The 14913-nt window shown below is 46.1% G+C and overlaps 1 protein-coding gene across 1 annotated transcript in view; it reads left to right on the forward strand.

The window, feature by feature from the left end:
- Positions 1-14913, forward strand: part of mus201 (rad2 superfamily protein mus201) — a 480107-nt gene that overhangs the window by 243956 nt on the left and 221238 nt on the right. The window lies entirely within an intron of this gene.

Raw genomic sequence — 14913 nt, forward strand, 5'->3', positions numbered from 1 at the left:
ACACACCCTTGCTCCTCTACGCATGCGCTCTCAAACTGGCGCTTAGGAATCTCACAATATCTGGCTTCCAGGTTACAAAAAAAGTTGAACAAGAATCCTCCTTGTGTGTGTTCCGAAGTGTTCCTGTGGCGGCCAGAGGCAGGATCTTAACCTCCTTCAACGTGTCGTCTCAAGCACCTCCTTCGGCAGTTAATGAATCGCATTACGAAGACGACGAAAGGAAGATTTGCGAGAGCGCTCAACGAGCTTCAAGAATTCGTAACTTTTTGCCCGAAACTCTATGCGTAATAGTGGCTTTTAGGTATTGTATGTACTACCTCTATCTATAAATCCAACGTTATGTTTGTAACGCATCATCTATGTATGTACTTTTATTTGAATTTTGAATTTCAAAAATTTGAATTTAGCGCGGGAACCACAAGAAGGCGGGCGGGCCGAACGGTTGCTATAGTGTCTACCCTCTGCTTCTCCCACTTCGATACTTCGTGGGAAGCTGAAGTCGCCTCAAGAACTCTTAACTCTTTAATAATCCGCCACTTAAATTTCTTCGTGAAATATCCGGCCATCGTGAAGTTTTCAACCTGCCATTAATGAATTAGGTTTAGCAACTTACCGACAGCTTGAGACTAAGAGCAGAGGCCACGAAGGGTTCCAGCAACGGTTAAGAGGGTTCCAGCAACGGCTAACAGGGTTCCAGCAACGGCTAAGAGGATTCCAGCAACGGCTAAGAGGGTTCCAGCAACGTCTAACAGAGTCGCAGTAAACACCAGATGGGTTTCATCAAATACCATATAAAACCCAGTAGAGACAATGAGGGGTTCCAGCAAATGCCAAAATGGTTCCAGAGGATCTACAATCGTTTCAGTGATTGCCGCGAGGATTCCGCGGAAGCCAGTGTGGTTTCTGTGACGATAATGAGGCTTCCAGTGGAGACTGGAATGGTTCCAGCTGATGCCAAAGAGGATTCAAGCAGATGCTTCCAGCTTTCCAGTTCTAAAAATACACCTTTTATTTTAGAAATGGAATTAAACTCTGCTACACATTGAGTGAAAGGATCCAAGACTTTCTTTAAGTAAGAAAAAGAGTTGAAATCTTTTCCTTGAACTGGCTGATAGATAGTTCCTGTAAATACTAAGATTTGGCGTCGTGTAATCCAGGAATATTTCCACTCCTCTTAACTTTCACTGAATCTCAGTGACATCTTGTCCAGCCACTTGTGCTGGACGGTAGAGCGTAGGTCTCGCTTCATGCAGATCGGCGTTCAATCCCCGACTGTCCAAGAGGTTGGGGCACCATTCCTTCCCCTCCCTCCCCCGGTCCCATCCCAAATCCTTATCCTGATCCCTTCCCAGTGCTATATAGTCGTAATGGCTTGGGGGCTTTCTCCTGAGAGTTTCGTTTCAGTGATATCTTTGATCGATAAGATTAGTTCTCACATTTCACGGTAATTACTCAGTGTTCTGGGTTTTAAGAACAGTTAGTCATTAATACAGAATACTTTTCCCACCACTATCATTCTTCATATCCATCCTCTGTATTAGTTACTACCTTTATCCATCTCTATAATCCAAACCACTTCGCTTTATCCATCTTCCACTTAGTAGGAGAACCCTCTCTCCAACACCCTGCCTTCCGTTGCTGTTGTTAAAGATTCCCTACCTGGAACAAGAAGTTCCAAGTAGCACGGGCTATGGTGAGCTCGTAGTCGTTCCCTGCCTTCTATAGTTCTACCCTCACAGAACCTCCGACACTCCATCATTGTCCCTCCCTGAATCTCCATCACCCTTTCCCTCCCTCACACGCCTCATTATCCCCCTCATCCTCCACCGGCACTCATAAACCTATCGACTGAGCCTATTTTGAAGATTTTGGCGAGAACTAATTAGCCTCCCGGCTCTCTGAGATGCTTTACAGGTTAAATAAGGCACAGACTTTAACTTAATGAAATTGCAGAAGCCAGAAATGATAAAGTAAGACTAAAGACGGGGTATAACTTGGTCAGAATAAAGCAGTCTCTTAACGTCTCCAGTACCTGGGTTCCAGAAGGTGTCTATAAGGTTTCAGAAGATGTAAACAAGATGTCAGTTAGGTTCCAGTGATGCTAGTAAGGTTCCAGTGATGTTAGTAAGGTTCCAGTGATGTTAGTAAGGTTCCAGTGATGCTAGTAAGGTTCCAGTGATGTTAGTAAGGTTCCAGTGATGCTAGTAAGGTTCCAGTGATGTTAGTAAGGTTCCAGTGATGTCAGTAAGGTTCCAGTGATGTCAGTAAGGTTTCAGTGATGCTAGTAAGGTTCCAGTGATGTTAGTAAGGTTCCAGTGGTGTCAGTAAGGTTCCAGTGATGTTAGTAAGGTTCCAGTGATGACAGTAAGGTTCCAGTGGTGTCAGTAAGGTTCCAGTGATGTTAGTAAGGTTCCAGTGATGACAGTAAGGTTCCAGTGGTGTCAGTAAGGTTCCAGTGATGTTAGTAAGGTTTCAGTGATGTTAGTAAGGTTCCAGTGATGTTAGTAAGGTTCCAGTGATGACAGTAAGGTTCCAGTGGTGTTAGTAAGGTTCCAGTGATGTCAGTAAGGTTTCAGTGATGTTAGTAAGGTTCCAGTGATGACAGTAAGGTTCCAGTGGTGTCAGTAAGGTTCCAGTGATGTTAGTAAGGTTCCAGTGATGTTAGTAAGGTTCCACTGATGTCAGTAAGGTTCCAAAGGTGCCAACATGGTTCCAAAAGTACCAACAGGGTTCCAAAGGTACCAACAGGGTTCCAAAGGTACCAACATGGTTCCAAAGGTACCAACGTGGTTCCAAAGGTACCAACATGATTCCAAAGGTACCAACATGGTTCCAAAGGTACCAACATGGTTCCAAAGGTACCAACATGGTTCCCAGGGTTCGAGCCCCCGGGACACAAGGTCACTGTTTTTTAATGACAGGAATTGTGGTCTGGGCCGGCAAAAGGGGGATTGTAGATTGATGGGTGGAAGAAGATTGAATTGATTGGGTGGATGGGATGGGTGATTGATGAATGAGTGTTGGATTATCATCACCACTACAACTCCAAATGGTGCCAGGATCACCAGGCACCGCCTGACACCAGCTGCCGTGATCACCACCTTCACAACAATTCAAGAGGTGCCATAGGCACAATCAGAGAACACTGTATAAACATCAGAGGTCCAGTGAAGAGCAGAGGTGCCATAGGCACAATCAGAGAACACTGTATAAACATTAGAGGTCCAGTGAAGAGCAGAGGTGCCATAGGCACAATCAGAGAACACTGTATAAACATCAGAGGTCCAATGAAGAGTAGAGGTGCCATAGGCACAATCAGAGAACACTGTATAAACATCAGAGGTCCAGTGAAGAGCAGAGGTGCCATTGGCACAATCAGAGAACACTGTATAAACATCAGAGGTCCAGTGAAGAGCAGAGGTGCCATAGGCACAGAGAACACTGTATAAACATCAGAGGTCCAGTGAAGAGCAGAGGTGCCATAGTCACAATCAGAAAACACTATATAAACATCAGAGGTCCAGTGAAGAGCAGAGGTGCCATAGGCACAATCAGAGAACACTGTATAAACATCAGAGGTCCAGTGAAGAGCAGAGGTGCCATAGGCACAATCAGAGAACACTGTATAAACATCAGAGGTCCAGTGAAGAGCAGAGGTGCCATAGGCACAATCAGAGAACACTGTATAAACATCAGAGGTCCAGTGAAGAGCAGAGGTGCCATAGGCACAATCAGAGAACACTGTATAAACATTAGAGGTCCAGTGAAGAGCAGAGGTGCCATAGGCACAATCAGAGAACACTGTATAAACATCAGAGGTCCAGTGAAGAGCAGAGGTGCCATAGGCACAATCAGAGAACACTGTATAAACATCAGAGGTCCGCGGTTGTTCAACGTCCTCCCAGCGAGCATAAGAAATATTGCCGGAACAACCGTGGACATCTTCAAGAGGAAACTAGATAGTTTCCTCCAAGGAGTGCCGGACCAACCGGGTTGTGGTGTGCCTGCGGGCCGCTCCAAGCAACAGCCTGGTGGACCAAACTCTCACAAGTCAAGCCTGGCCTCGGGCCGGGCTTGGGGAGTAGAAGAACTCCCAGAACCCCATCAACCAGGTATAGTATCCAGGAACTTAATGCCCCTAATGAGCCACAAAAAGGCGGGACCAAAGAGCCGAAGGTCAACCCCAGCAAGCACATTGAATGAATAAAACTACCACCACCACACTACCACAACTACCACCACCACCACCACCACAACTACCACCACCACCACAACTACCACCACCACCACAACTACCACCACCACCACAACTACCACCACCACAACCACTCTCATCATTAATCATGGTGTCTCTGAGGTGTATTAATTACTTCGGGTGTGTGGGAGAGATTGTCTTGTCATGTGTGTGTGTGTGTGTTGGAGGAGCTGTCATGTGTGTGTGTGTGTGTGTTGGAGGAGCTGTCATGTGTGTGTGTGTGTGTTGGAGGAGCTGTCATGTGTGTGTGTGTGTGTTGGAGGAGCTGTCATGTGTGTGTGTGTGTGTTGGAGGAGCTGTCATGTATGTGTGTGTGTGTTGGAGGAGCTGTCATGTGTGTGTGTGTGTGTTGGAGGAGCTGTCATGTGTGTGTGTGTGTGTTGGAGGAGGTGTCATGTGTGTGTGTGTGTGTTGGAGGAGGTGTCATGTGTGTGTGTGTGTGTTGGTGCAGCTGTCACATGTGTGTTGCTGCAGCTGTCATATGTATATATTACTGAGGCAACGCCATGTCAGACCTGAGAGGCATGATTTACAAGGAACTACTAATTGGACCAAAATCTGATTTCACCAGATAAAAGAGGTGAGATATGATCATGATATACAAAATACTGAGCTGAAGTGAGAACGTGAGACAAGGCAGGATATTTGACATGGTGGGGACACAGATGGAAACTTAGTACCCGTATGAAGTAAACTGGTGCATCAGGATAACGATCAAAGTACCGTAGAGTACTTTACCTTGAAAGGTAAACTAGTGGATTAAATTCCGTCTGCCGGGACTCAAGAGCTGAATCTCAACTCTTGCAAATGCAGTTAGGCGCGAGTACACACACACACACAGAGTGTCAGAGTGGTTGACAAATGGAATGCATTAGGCAGTGATGTGGTGGAGGCTGACTCCATACACAGTTTCAGGTGTAGATATGATAGAGCCCAATAGGCTCGGGGACCTGTACACCAGTTGATTGACGGTTGAGAGGCGGGACCAAAGAGCCAGAGCTCAACCCCCGCAAGCATAACTAGGGGAGTACACACACACACACACACACACACACACACACACACACACACACACACACACACACACACACACACACACACTCTAGCTCTTTTTATTTAGAAATGTTAAAGTCATTGTTTCATTTTATACCAGAACAAAAAATATATAGAGAGACCTTTAAATGTGACGAATGTCTACCATGTCATATATCCTGGCAAGTGGGAGAGTCTGCACGCACGCACACACACACACACACACACACACACACACACACACACACACACACACACACACACACACACACACACACACACACACACACACACCTCTACTTTCGCTGACCTAATGATCACATTTGCGAGTAGTATCCAAGTCATCTACCTAGGCTCCTGCTCACATTAAAACCTCCATCATTCTTGAAAACCAACTTTTCTGCGGAAAATTCACTTACCTACAGAAGATCCCGGTTTTGGTAGTCAGATCTCGTTTTTTGTGAGGAATCCCGTTTTCGATTCAAGCGGAAACGCGTGTAAATCTTGACTTTATTACTCGGCTCAACAAATCTCAAACAAAGGGAAGGGCAATTTATGGTGTTTGAAAATTACTTTCGATGTGTGTGGGAGTTGGAGTGTGTACTCACCTAATTGTGCTTGCGGGGGTTGAGCTCTGGCTCTTTGGTCCCGCCTCTCAACTGTCAATCAACAGGTGTACAGATTCCTGAGCCTACTGGGCTCTTATCATACCTATATTTCAAACTGTGTATGGAGTCAGCCTCCACCACATTACTGCCTAATGCATTCCATTTACTAACTACTCTGACACTGAAACAAATTCTTTCTAATGTCCCTGTGGCTCATCTGGGTACTAAGTTTCCACCTGTGTCCCCGTGTTCGTGTCCCACCCGTGCTGAAGAGTTTGTCTTTGTCCACCCCTGTCAATCACCCTGAGAATTTTGTAAGTAGTTATCATGTCTCCCCTTTAGTCTTCTGTCTTCCAGGGACGTGAGGTTAAGCTCCTTTAGCCTTTCCTCGTAGCTCATACCTCTCAGTTCCGGGACTAGTCTGGTGGCATACTTCTACACTCTGCCGAGAGAGAGAGAGAGAGAGAGAGAGAGAGAGAGAGAGAGAGAGAGAGAGAGAGAGAGACAGAGAGAGAGAGAGAGAGAGAGAGAGAGAGAGAGAGAGAGAGAGAGAGAGAGAGAGAGAGAGAGAGAGAGAGAGAGAGAGAGAGAGAGAGAGAGAGAGAGAGAGAGAGAGAAAGAGAGAGAGAAAGAGAGAGAGAGAGAGAGAGAGAGAGAGAGAGAGAGAGAGAGAGAGAGAGAGAGAGAGAGAGAGAGAGAGAGAGAGACAGAGAGAGAGAGAGAGAGAGAGAGAGAGAGAGAGAGAGAGAGAGAAAGAGAGAGAGAGAGAGAGAGAGAGAGAGAGAGAGAGAGAGAGAGAGAGAGAGAGAGAGAGAGAGAGAGAGAGAGATGTTAACACTAATCAGAGTCACTTATTATAACAATATTAAAAATGTATTGAAACAAATGCTTTTACTCCTGCTCAAATACCCATTTATTTAATTTACCTGTCAATTAACGCAGGTAATTAAAACTGATAGAGTGGCCAGGTTCCCTCTCTCACCCACACACACACACAGCTCTATGTTCATGTTCCTGCTGAACTTTAGAGCACACTCAAATTATAGAAATGTTCAATTAAGTGACCGGAATGGCTCTCTGTTCAACCAATGAACATAAGTGGCGTGCAAGGGGCTGTTCAATTAAGTTCGCGAAACTCTAAATTTGTTCAGCTAGTTGTTCAAAGGCTGTATATATAATTGAACAATGAACGGCTGTTCAAGTTGTTCAATCAGCTCGTATCGTGAGCCAACAAGGAGTGTATCTCTTGAACAAAGGTAGTGTTCACTCTCCATCGGCTCAGTGGCTCTTCACTCCATCAAACAAACTTGTTTGCAAAGTTAAATAGCCGAGGCAGCCATTACCACGGTCGTTATCCTGACCCCACAACTTGTCACAACTTAATCACCACACGGGTTGTTCAGGTGAATACGGTCTTTTAAGGTGGGAGAGATGTGTTGTGGGGGGGGGAGGGTTGTGAGGGGGGGGGGTGTTGTTGATGGGGGGGGGGGAGGGTGTTGTGGAGGGGGGAGGGTGTTGTGGAGGGGGTGTTGTGAGGGGGTGTTGTGGGGGGGGGAGGGTGTTGTGGAGGGGGGAGGGTGTTGTGGAGGGGGGTGTTGTGAGGGGGTGTTGTGGGGGGGGGGAGGGTGTTGTGGAGGGGGGAGGGTGTTGTGGAGGGGGTGTTGTGAGGGGGTGTTGTGGGGGGGGAGGGTGTTGTGGAGGGGGGAGGGTGTTGTGGAGGGGGGTGTTGTGAGGGGGTGTTGTGGGGGGGAGGGTGTTGTGGGGGGGGGGGGAGGGTGTTGTGGGGGGGGAGGGTGTCAAACAAGAACAAAGACATACATCAACAATAAACTAGTAACCTAACTACCAGTAGACGCGAACTACTGAATACCATCATTAGAGACGCAGTGAACTACCATAAATACCCCCCCCCCCCCTCTAACAACCACAACCTTCATCACCACAGTTGTAAAACAATAACAACTGTCCATAACAAGCCAACAAGTGTTTCTAACAACTCCTCTAACCACAAACTACTGGACAGCTTTGTTAAATTAACTTTACCTGTACAAATCTTGAACTGGTTGCCCCCCCCCCCCATTTAATGAGCCAAACTACTAAACAACCTTGTTAACACGTTCCTTAAATGGGTCTTAAACACCCCCTCCTACAGCCTCATTAAGGAGTGCTAAATCCCTTGCCTTTGGGAGCTCGCCCAAGAACAAGGTGTGTGTGTGTCCGACAGCCTCGTTACGGGTAGTTAAGTCACCAGGTCGTTAAGTCGTGATCGGACAGGTGTCTTAGGTCGTTAGGGACCACCGGCGATGTCTCGAGGTCATAGTCAAGAAGGTGAGGGGGGGGGGGAAATAGTGCTATGAAGAGATATCTCTTTCTTAAATGCAATCAGCCGTTTGACGCTGATGGAATGAGGCGTTTAAAAGGCTGTTTATATAAGCCATTGTTAGGGTTTTTGGACCTTTTTAATGTCTCAATTAGAGTGCGCGCGCGCGCGTGTGTGCTCGTAAGTCCTAATTGTCAGCTTAACCAGCTTTTCCTACCTTTTTTTTATTCATTGTTTCTCTCAGCCTGAAATTTTCACAGGTGTGGCTCTCGTGGGGGAGGAAATGTTGTGTTTAAGTTCATAGGAAAATTTGAAAATACTGAGGCGGTACCATAGGCTGTGCTGGCGTGAAAATTTTGGAGTCTGACGATTTCGCTGCGTCACAGGGGAATATATTTTGGATTTTGACTTCGAGAGAGAGAGAGAGAGACAGAGACAGAGACAGAGAGAGAGAGACAGAAACAGAGACAGAGAGAGAGAGACAGAGACAGAGAGAGAGAGAGACAGAGACAGAAACAGAGACAGAGAGAGAGAGACAGAAACAGAGAGAGAGAGAGAGAGAGAGACAGAAACAGAGACAGAGAGAGAGAGACAGAAACAGAGAGAGAGAGAGAGAAACAGAGAGAGAGAGAGAGAGAGACAGAAACAGAGAGACAGAGACAGAAACAGAGACAGAGAGAGAGAGACAGAAACAGAGACAGAGAGAGAGAGAGAGAGACAGAGAGAGAGAGAGAGAAACAGAGAGAGAGAGAGAGAGAGACAGAAACAGAGAGACAGAGACAGAAACAGAGAGAGAGAGAGAGAGACAGAAACAGAGACAGAGAGAGAGAAACAGAAACAGAGAGACAGAGACAGAAACAGAGACAGAGAGAGAGAGACAGAAACAGAGAGACAGAAACAGAGAAACAGAGACACAGAGACAGAGAGTACCAGACAGTCACCATAAGCCTAACAACACCCCACATCATGCAGGTAATTAATTAAGAAGAATGATTGAACACTCTCCCCCTCCCTCTCTCTGGCTCCGTAATGGCATCCAGTTGACTTTCCATCATCAATTCACAACACAAAACCGTCAATCACATTGATAAATTTAAAAAAAAGGAGAATTCACCTGTATTGGGTCTCCGAACCCATTAGGGTTGTACAGGTATAACAAGTTATGGTTGTTAGAGTTTATATATATATATAAAGCAATTAGAGGGGATACAGAATCATAATACATGATAACCTATCTTTGTACACCACCGCTGTACTTCCTGTACTCCTTGGGGCCCTTGCTGTACCCTATTTTCTGTACCCTATTTCCTGTACCCTATTTTCTGTACCCTAGTTCCTGTACCCTATTTTCTGTACCCTAGTTCCTGTACCCTATTTCCTGTACCCTAGTTCCTGTACCCTATTTTCTGTACCCTATTTCCTGTACCCTATTTCCTGTACCTTATCTTTGTACCTATTAAACCCATTAGACCAATGACGAATTTTAGCCCAAATTTTGTTAGCAAGGAATAGATTAATATCTACCTATTTAGGTCATGGAGTAGACTAATATCTACCCATTTAGGTCATGGAGTAGACTAATATCTACCTGTTTAGGTCATGGAGTAGACTAATATCTACCCGTTTAGGTCATGGAGTAGACTAATATCTACTCATTTAGGTCATGGAGTAGACTAATGTCTACCCATTTAGGTCATGGAGTAGACTCATATCTACCCGTTTAGATAATGGAGTAGACTCAACTCTACTTCAGCTAAAACTTGAGTTTGTTTACTCTGTGAGAGTAGACCCATTTTCTATGAGAGTAGACCCATTTTCTATGACTGTAGACCCCATTTTCTATGAGAGAAGACCCATTTTCTATGAGAGTAGACCCATTTTCTATTAGAGCAGTGAAAGAAAACGTGACGATGACACAGCGTTGGTATGTCGTTTTTACGACAAATTAATTATTATTTGAGGAAATATGTGTCATTGAACCATTGCTTGGACGGCCAGACTTGTCAGCTCTGAAGCTGTCACTCACCTAGAACGTCTCCCACTAGTACACGGAGTCCATATATATTCAAGCGAGGGAACGTAAGAAATGCTGGCGGTTGATTGGCTCACTACTGCGTGACGTCACTGCCAGGTGGTTTGAAGTGCTGGCGGTTGATTGGCTCGCTACTGCGTGACGTCACTGCCAGGTGGTTTGAAATTCTGGCGGTTGATTGGCTCGCCACTGCGTAACGTCACTACCAGGGGGGGTTGAAATGCTGGCGGTTGATTGGCTCGCTACTGCGTGACGTCACTACCAGGGGGTTTGTCATTGGTGATGCCACTGCTGCATGACGTCATAATGTCCTATTGTTTCGAGTGGTTGGCTCAGGGATTGATGACGTCATTATAAGACCGTCTCTGATTGCATGGCGGCTTCACACGTCATCATCTTGCCCCGCCCACGTCGTAATTGATTGGTTCATAGCATGTTTCATCGCTTCCTATTGGGTAACTACTCCTCAACCCGCCAATTAAAAGCAAGACTGCAATTATCTGCTCCTAACCGGCAGTTAGTGATGGATAGCGTGCTTAGTGGAAGGCTGATAGCGACGTTTGAGTCCTGCCACTCCAGAGTGCCTTAATGTGTTGATGGTTTAGGTCACGCGCGCACGCACGCACACTGCGGGGTCTGACGGCTGAGTGGATAGCGCTTGGGATTCGTAGTCCTGAGGTTCCGGGTTTGATCCCCCGGTGGAGGCGGAAACAAATGGGCAGAGTTTTTTTTTTTAACTCTGATGCTCCTGTTACCTAGCAGTAAATAGGTACTTGGGAGTTAGTCAGCTGTCACGGGCTGCTTCCTGGGGATGTGTGTGTGTGTGTGTGTGTGTGTGTGTGTGTGTGTGTGTGTGTGTGTGTGTGTGTGTGTGTGTGTGTACTCACCTAGTTGTGTCTGCAGGATCGAGCATTGACTCTTGGATCCCGCCTTTCGAGCATCGGTTGTTTACAGCAATGACTCCTGTCCCATTTCCCTATCATACCTGGTTTTAAAATTATGAATAGTATTTGCTTCCACAACCTGTTCCTGAAGTGCATTCCATTTTCCCACTACTCTCACGCTAAAAGAAAACTTCCTAGCATCTCTGTGACTCATCTGAGTTTCAAGCTTCCATCCATGTCCCCTCGTTCTGTTACTATTCCATGTGAACATTTCGTCTATGTCCACTCTGTCAATCCCTCTGAGTATTTTATACGTTTCTATCATGTCCCCCCTCTCCCTTCTTCTGTCTAGTGTCGTAAGGCACAGTTCCCGCAGGCGCTGTGTGTGTGTGTGTGTGTGTGTGTGTGTGTGTGTGTGTGTGTGTGTGTGTGTGTGTGTGTGTGTGTGTGTGTGTGTGTGTACTCACCTAATTGTACTCACCTAATTGTGTTTACGGGGGTTGAGCTCTGGCTCTTTGGTCCCGCCTCTCAACCGTCAATCAACTGGTGTACAGATTCCTGAGCCTACTGTGTGTGTGTGTGTATGTGGAAAAAAGGGTTATTAGGCCTATCAACCTCTGGAGGGTTATTAAGACCTATCAACCTCTGGAGGGTTATTAAGACCTATCACCCTCTGGAGGGTTATTAAGACCTATCAACCTCTGGAGGGTTATTAAGCCCTATCAACCTCTGGAGGGTTATTAAGACCTATCAACCTCTGGAGGGTTATTAAGACCCATCAACCTCTGGAGGGTTATTAAGACTCATCAACCTCTGGAGGGTTATTAAGACCTATCAACCTCTGGAGGGTTATTAAGACCTATCAACCTCTGGAGGGTTACTAAGACCCATCAACCTCTGGAGGGTTATTAAGACCTATCACCCTCTGGAGGGTTATTAAGACCTATCAACCTCTGGAGGGTTACTAAGACCCATCAACCTCTGGAGGGTTATTAAGACCTATCACCCTCTGGAGGGTTATTAAGACCTATCAACCTCTGGAGTGTTATTAAGCCCTATCAACCTCTGGAGGGTTATTAAGACCTATCAACCTCTGGAGCGTTATTAAGACCCATCAACCTCTGGAGGGTTATTAAGACCCATCAACCTCTGGAGGGTTATTAAGACCCATCAACCTCTGGAGGGTTATTAAGACCCATCAACCTCTGGAGGGTTATTAAGACCCATCAACCTCTGGAGGGTTATTAAGACCCATCAACCTCTGGAGGGTTATTAAGACCCATCAACCTCTGAAGGGTTATTAAGACCTATCAACCTCTGGAGGGTTATTAAGACCCATCAACCTCTGGAGGGTTATTAAGACCTATCAACCTCTGGAGGGTTATTAAGACCTATCAACCTCTGGAGGGTTATTAAGACCCATCAACCTCTGGAGGGTTATTAAGACCTATCAACCTCTGGAGGGTTACTAAGACCTATCAACCTCTGGAGGGTTATTAAGACCTATCAACCTCTGGAGGGTTACTAAGACCCATCAACCTCTGGAGGGTTACTAAGACCCATCAACCTCTGGAGGGTTACTAAGACCCATCAACCTCTGGAGGGTTATTAAGACCCATCAACCTCTGGAGGGTTACTAAGACCCATCAACCTCTGGAGGGTTACTAAGACCTATCAACCTCTGGAGGGTTATTAAGACCCATCAACCTCTGGAGGGTTATTAAGACCTATCAACCTCTGGAGGGTTATTAAGACCCATCAACCTCTGGAGGGTTATTAAGACCTATCAACCTCTGGAGGGTTACTAAGACCCATCAACCTCTGGAGGGTTATTAAGACCTATCAACCTCTGGAGGGTTATTAAGACCCATCAACCTCTGGAGGGTTATTAAGACCCATCAACCTCTGGAGGGTTATTAAGACCCATCAACCTCTGGAGGGTTATTAAGACCTATCAACCTCTGGAGGGTTATTAAGACCCATCAACCTCTGGAGGGTTACTAAGACCTATCAACCTCTGGAGGGTTACTAAGACCTATCACAGGTGCTTAAAAGACCAACCAACAAATATTCTCCAAGAGTGATATATATAGTTACTACCAAAATATACAAATTTATTTACATAAAAAAAAAATAGAATTTATTTCAGATTTTGATTAACTAAATATTATTTTGAATAGCCTACTTATTTTCAACTCAGGAGTGGACTATAGTTGAATATAGACTTTTCTTTGCCGGTGTAAAGTGAACATATTACATCCACCAATCAACTTCAGCCTTACAAGCTGGGGGGTCTTTGGACCGTCTTGAAGTCGACTAATCAGCGTCGAGCTTACAAGAGGGGCGTCCAAAGTGACTTGTCATTGGTCGCTTCATCCACTGACTTGTTGAGTCGACCTTACACACGCTATTGGGCCTGTATTGTCCAATCACCTTTCAGAAACAATATAACGAGTGATTAGCCAATGAGCATCGAGCTTTTGCATGTTCTCTGAGACGCCGCGTGGCTAATGACCTTTTCTTCAAGCTGTCAAGGACACGAGAAATGTCTGATAGGCAGTTCGGTAATTAGTGAGACCAATCGTGGCTCGGGGTTGTTAAGAACTGTGTGCCAATGAGAGACAGCGGCTGGTCAGGAGATGGACCAATAGGAACGCTGGTTACTGAGGCAGTTGGTGGGTAAAATGAGGCCAGGAGGGGGGGGGGGGGGTTGTGTGTACATAACGGCGTACAAGGTGTACATGGCACTTCCGTGTGTACATCGCGCTCATGTGTACGTATGTGTGGGCATATTCTGCTTTGCCATGTGTACCTCACATGTGTGTGTGTGTGTGTGTGTGTGTGTGTGTGTGTGTGTGTGTGTGTGTGTGTGTATGTGTGTGTGTGTGTGTGTGTGTGTGTGTGTGTGTGTGTGTGTATGTGTGTGTGTGTGTGTGTGTGTGTGTGTGTGTGTGTGTGTGTGTGTGTGTGTATATGTGTGAATTGACTATTTGTATGTGCAGAATCGAGGTATTAGCTCTTGTACCCCGCGCGCTATCCACTCACCCCCCCCCCCTCTGTATGTGTGTGTATATATATGTACTTATGTGTATGTTAATATGTGCAATCACCAAGCTGTGCTAGCAGGCTGGAACACATGGAACTACATGTCGTCCAGTATAACGACCCAATTCCCCTATTACGATATAACTCCGGTATACCATATACCCCCCCCCCCCTACTTACCTCCCCCCCTCCCCCCCGTGTCTCCACCTCCTTCCCCCTACAAGTAGAGAACCACCATGGTATTTAGGCCTACCATATGTACTTACTGGTTGATACCTGGTTGATACCTGGTTGATACCTGGTTGATGGGGTTCTGGGCGTTCTTCTACTCCCCAAGCCCGCCCCGAGGCCAGGTTTGACTTGTGAGAGTTTGGTCCACCAGGCTGTTGCTTGGAGCGGCCCGCAGGCCCACATACCCACCACAGCCCGGTTGGTCAGGCACTCCTTGGAGGAATAAATCTAGTTTCCTCTTGAAAATGTCCATGGTTGTTCCGGCAGTGAATATATGATAGTGAAATCAGTGATATCTCTCTCTCTCTCTCTCTCTCTCTCTCTCTCTCTCTCTCTCTCTCTCTCTCTCTCTCTCTCTCTCTCTCTCTCTCTCTCTCTCTCTCTCTCTCTTCTTAGAGCAACACAGACATAAGTAATGGCTCCGTTTATGAAGACATTTTCGACCATTAAAGATATGGTAAGCCATTTTGTCTGTCAGTCTCTCTCTCTCTCTCTCTCTCTCTCTC

This window comes from Procambarus clarkii, chromosome 13 (assembly GCF_040958095.1).
Source record: "Procambarus clarkii isolate CNS0578487 chromosome 13, FALCON_Pclarkii_2.0, whole genome shotgun sequence".
In the NCBI taxonomy this organism is placed as follows: Eukaryota; Metazoa; Arthropoda; class Malacostraca; order Decapoda; family Cambaridae; genus Procambarus; species Procambarus clarkii.